Genomic DNA, 6,150 nt, shown 5'->3' on the forward strand with positions numbered 1-6,150 from the left:
ACTGGGCAGTTTTGGAGTACTGGGCAATGTTGGGGTACTGGGTAATGTTCGTGTACTGGGTAATGTTGGAGTACTGGGCAATGTTGGGGTACTGGGTAATGTTGGGGTACTGGACAATGTTAGGATACTGGGCAATGTTGGGTACTGGGTAATGTTAGGTACTGGGTAATGTTGGGGTTCTGGGCAATGTTGGGGTACTGGGCAATGTTAGTAGACTGCCTAATCTTGGGGTGCTGGGCAATGTTTGGGTAAAGGGCAGTGCTGTGGTTCTGTGCAATGTTGGTGTCCTGGGTAATGTTGGGGTACTGGGCAACGTTGGGAGACTGGGCAATGTTAGGAGACTGGTTAATCTTGGGGTACTGGGCAATGTTGGCGTAAAGGGTAATGTCGGGTTACTGTGCAATGTTGGGGTAATGGGGTACTGGGCAATGTAGGGGTATTGGGCAATGTTGGGGTACAGGGTAATGTTGGGGTACTGGGTAACGTTGGTGTACAATGCAAGGTTAGGGTACTGGGCAAGGATGATGTACTGGGCAATGTTGGGGTACTTGGCAATGTTGGGGTACTGGGAAATTTTGGGGGACTGGGTAATATTGGGGTACTGGGCCATGTTAGGATACTGGATAATGTTGGGGGACTCGGTAATATTGGGGAACTGGGCAATGTTGAGCTACTGGGCAATGTTGGGGTACTGGGCAATGTTTGAGTACGGGCCAATATTGGGGTACTGTGCAAAGTTGGGGTATCGGGTAATGTTGGGGTACTGGGCAGTGTTGGGGTACTGGGCAATGTTTGGTATTGGGCAATGTTGGGGTACTGCGCAATGTTGGGGAACTGTGCAATGTTTGGGTACTGGGTAATGTTGGGGTACTGGGTAATGTTGAGGTACTGGGCAATGTTGGGGTACTGGGTAATGGGGTACTGGGCAATGTTGGAGTACTGGCCAATGTTGGGGTACTGGGTAATGGGTTACTGGGTAATGTTGGCGAACTGGGACATTTTGTGGTACTGGCAATTTTAGGATACTGGGCAATGTTGGGGTACTGGGCAATGTTGGGGTACTGGGCAATTTTAGGGTACTGGGTAATGTTGGGGTACTTGATAATGTTGGGGTGCTGGGTAATGTTAGGGTACTGGGCAATGTTGGGGTACTGGGCACGGTTGGGGTACTCGGCAATGTTCGGGTACTGGGTAATGTTGGGATACTGGGTAATGTTGGGGTACTGGCAATGTTGGGGTACCGGGCAATGTTAGGGTACTGGGTATTGTTGGGGTACTGGGTAATGTTGGTGTACTGGGCAATGTTAGGTCACTGGGCAATGTTGGGGTACTGGGCAATGTTGGGATACTCGGCAATGTTGGGGTACTGGGTAATGTTAGGGTACTGGGTAATGTTGGAGTACTGGGCAATGTTGGGATACTCGGCAATGTTGGGGTACTGGGTAATGTTAGGGTACTGGGCAATGTTGGGGTACTGGGCAATGTTGGGACACTCGGCAATGTTGGGGTACTGGGTAATGTTAGGGTACTGGGTAATGTTGGGGTACTGGGTAATGTTGGGGTACTGGCAATGTTGGGGAACTGGGTAATGTTGGGGTACTGGTAATGTTAGGGTACTGGGCAATGTTGGGATACTGGGTAATGTTGGGGTACTGGGCAATGTTGGGATACTGGTTAATGTCGGGGTACTGGGTAATGTTAGGGTACTGGGCAATGTTGGGGTCCTGGGCAATTATGGGATACTGGGTAATGTTGGGTTACTGGGTTATGTTGGGATACTGGGTAATGTTGCGGTACTAGGCAATGCTGGGTTACTGGGTTATGTTGGGATACTGGGGAATGTTGGGATACTGGGGAATGTTGGGGTACTGGGCAATGTTGGAGAACTGGGCAATGTTGGGGTACTTGGTAATGTTAGGGTATTGGGCCATGTTGCGTTCTGGGCAATGTTAGGGTACTGGGTAATGTTAGGGTACTGGAAAATTTTGGGGTATTGGGCAATGTTGGGGTACTGGGTAATGCTGGGGTATTGGGTAATGTTAGGGTACTGGGCACTGTTGGGGTACTGGGAAATTTTGGAGAACTGGGCAATGTTGGGGTACTTGGTAATGTTAGGGTACTGGGCTATGTTGCGTTCTGGGCAATGTTAGGGTACTGGGTAATGTTAGGGTACTGGAAAATTTTGGGGTATTGGGCAATGTTGGGGTACTGGGTAATGTTAGGGTACTGGACTATGTTGAGTACTGGGCAATGTTGGGGTGCTGGGCAATGTTGGGGTACTGGGTAATGTTAGGGTACTGGGCTATGTTGGATACTGGGCAATGTTAGGTAACTGGGCAATGTTGGGGTACTGGGCAATGTTGGGGTACTGGGTAATGTTAGGGTACTGGGCTATGTTGGATACTGGGCAATGTTAGGTAACTGGGCAATGTTGGGGTACTGGGCAATGTTGGGGTGCTGGGCAACAATTTTCACACCAAGATATCTTCTCTGCTTTCTCCGTCTGCACGGAGCAACTTTACATTCTCTGTGATTTCAACCTCCCTCTCAATTCATCATGCTCGCTCTATCCTCTGAGTTCACTGCCGTCCTCTCCTCCCTTATCTCTCTCTCAAATTGAACTCCCCAATCCATTCCCATGGCCATCCCCTCAACCTCACGTGGCCTCGCTACTCCCATCGTGTCAATCACAGATAAGGCCATCTCTGACCACTTTGTCATATCGCTTCCCGCCCACATATCCTTTCCCCCTCCCAAACCTACTTCCATCTGTGTCCATCCCTGGAAATAACTCTCTCCCAATTCACTTGCAACTGCTCTTTGAAAATCCAAACTGTAACCCTCCATTTACCACAACATTTCTGCCGCTATCCACACCCTCACCACCACTTCGATGCCCTAGTACCAATAAAGCCATTACTGGTCATTCTGCTTGTTTAGCCCTCATCTTCACTCCCTTAATTCCAAAGGATACTGACATGAATGGCCCTGGCAGGCAACTTTTTAAAAAATCGTTCATGGGATGTGGGCATCGCTGGCAAGGCCGGCATTTATTGCCCATCCCTAATTGCTCCTTGAGAAAGTGGTGGTGAGCCGCCTTCTTCAACCGCTGCAGTCCGTGTGGTGAAAGGTTCTCCAACAGTGCTGTGAGGGAGGGAGTTCCAGGATTTTGACCCAGCAACGATGAAGGAACGGCGATATATTTCCAAGTCAGGATGGTGTGTGCCTTGGAGGGGAACTTGCAGGTGATAGTGTTGCCATGTGCTTGCTGCCCTTGACCTTCTACGTGGTAGAGCTCGCGGGTTTGGGATGTGGTGCCAAAGAACTAGTTTTGGCATTCACCGCCAGATCTGGCTGGACCAGATAAAGCATTATTGGCTCCTGCTCTCGTCTGCCAAAATCGCTCATTATTCCAGAATCATCATAGAATGCAAAGATAAACCTCGGCTTCTATTCCCCACTGTTAACCGTCATCTTAAACCCCATTCCGCAGTCTCCCCCTCCGACAACAAGTGTGAGGAGATCATGGACTGCTTTGTCTCCAAGATTGAGACCATCCAATCAGCTGCTCTGCCAGTTCCCTTCCTTCCCCTAGCCCACCGGGCCAAACTTCCTCTGAGGTTCCCCACTGCCCCAGCCCCGAACTCGCTTCTTTTTCCAATTTCTCCCACATCTCCTCTATCTCCCCTCATGCTTTCTCCGAGCTTATCCTATCCAGGAGACCCAGCTGCTCCCTCCACCCTATTCCCACCAAACTGCTGACCATCCAACTTCCTTTTCTGTCCCATGTTAGCTGACATTGTTAATGGTTTCCTCTCCTTCAAATCTGCCGTCATCACATCCGTCCTCAAAAAACCTACCCTCGACTCCTCCGTCTTTGCAAACTATGGCCCCATCTCCAATCTCACTTTCCTCTCCAAAGTCTTTGAACATGTTGTCACCTCCCAATCCGCATACATCTTTCACAGAGCTCCATGAATCCCTCCAATCCGGATCCTGTGCTTGCCACAGTACCAAAACACCTCTTATTAAAGTCACAAATGACATCCTTTGTGATTGTGACGAAGGCAAACTATCCCTCCTTGTCCTTCTCAACCTGTCTGCTGCCTTTGACACGGTTAACCATCTTTCTCCAATGCCTCTCTACCATCGTCCAGCTGGGTGGGACTGCACTCGCCTGGTTCCATTCTTACCTGTCTAATCGTAGCCCGAGAGTCACCTGCAATGGCTTCTCTTCCCACCCCTGCATTGTTACTGCTTGTCCCCCCCAAGACTCTATTCTTGGCCACCTTTTTCTCATTTACATGCTGCCCCCTCGGCGACATCATAAGAATTTCAGAAATAGGAGCAGGAGTAGCCTACTCGGCCCCTCGAGCCTGCTCCACCATTCAATGAGATCATGGCTGATCTTCTACCTCAACTCCACTTTCCAGCACTATCACCATATCCCTTGATTCCCTTAATATTCAAAAATCTATCGATCTCTGTCTTGAATATACACAACGACTGTGCATCCACAGCCCTCTGGGGCAGAGGATTCCAAAGATTCGCCACCCTCTGAATGAAGAAATTCCTCCTCATCTCAGTCCTAAATGGCCGACCTCTTATTCTGAGACTGTGACCCCTGGTCCTGGATTCCCCAGCCAGCGGAAACATCCTCCCTGCATCTACCCTGTCAAACCCTGTAAGAATGTTGTAGGTTTCAATGAGATCACCTCTTATTCTTCTAAATTCTAAAGAATATAGGTCTAGTCTACTCAATATCTTCTCATAGGATAATCCCCCCATCCCAGGAATCAGCCTGGTGAACCTTTGTTGCATTCCCTCTATGGCAAGTGTATCCTTCCTTTGGTAAAGAGATCAAAACTGTACACAATACTCCAGGTGTGGTCTCACCAGGGCCCTATATAATTGTAGTAAGACATCTTTACTCTTATACTCAAATCCACTTGTAATAAAGGCCAACATACCATACATATCATCTGAAAACACGGAGTCAGTTTCCACATGTATGCTGACGACACCCAACTCTACCTCACCACCACCTCTCTTGATCCCTCCACTGTCTCTAAATTGTCAGACTGCTTGTCCGACAACCAGTAATGGATGAGTAGAAATTTCCTCCAACTAAACATTGGGAAGATCGAAGCCATTGTCTTCAGTCATCACCACAAACTCCATTCCCTAGCCACTGACTCCATCCCTCTCCCTGGCAACTGTCTGAGACTGAACCAGATGAAGGCTATTCACAACCTTGGTGTCACATTCGACCCTGAGATCAGCTTCTGACACATATCCATGCCATCACTAACACCGCCTATTTCCATCTCTGTAATATCACCCGACTTCTTCACCCCATCGTCAGCTCATCTGTTGCTGAAGCCTTCATACATGCCTTTGTTACCTCTAGACTTGACTATTGCAATGCACTCCTGGCCAACTCCCACATTCTACCCTCTGTAAACTTAAGGTCATCCAAAACTCAGCTGCCCATGTCCTAAATTGCACCGTCCCATTCACCCATCACCCCTGTGCAACGCCTTGATTTTAAAATCCTCATCCTTAATTTCAAATCCCTTCATGGGCTCGTCTCTCCCTACCTCTGCAATTTCCTCGAACCCTGCAACATCCGTGATATCTGCGCTCCTCTAATTCTGCTCGCTTGAGTGTTATAATTGCTCAACCATTGGTGGCCATGCCTTCTGTTGCCTAGACCCCAAGCTCTGGAACTCCCTCCCTAAACCTCTCCGCCTCTCTACCTCTCTTTCCTCTTTCAAGACGCTCCTTAAAACATATCTCTTTGACCAAGCTTCAGCAGTTCCTCAGAGGCCCAACCATGTTTAGCTGCTTCATCAATGACCTTCCCTCCATCAGAAGGTCAGAAGTGGGGATGTTGGGGTCAGTAGGGATGAATGATGTCACAGACTTAGAGTTTTTGGAGCAGTGAAGGTTGAGAGGAGATTTGATCGAGGTGTTCAAAATCATGAGGGGTCTGAGTAAATAAGGAGCAACTGTTCCCAATGGCTGAAGGGTCAGTAAACAGAGGGCATAGCGTGAAGGTAATTGGCAAAATATCAGGGAACGTTTTTTAATGTTGTGATCCTGCGCCCAATATTCCTCTCCATCACTCGCTGCCCAGGGCGTTAGTCA

The sequence above is a fragment of the Pristiophorus japonicus genome, chromosome 21 (genome assembly GCF_044704955.1).
Source record: "Pristiophorus japonicus isolate sPriJap1 chromosome 21, sPriJap1.hap1, whole genome shotgun sequence".
NCBI lineage: Eukaryota > Metazoa > Chordata > Chondrichthyes > Pristiophoridae > Pristiophorus > Pristiophorus japonicus.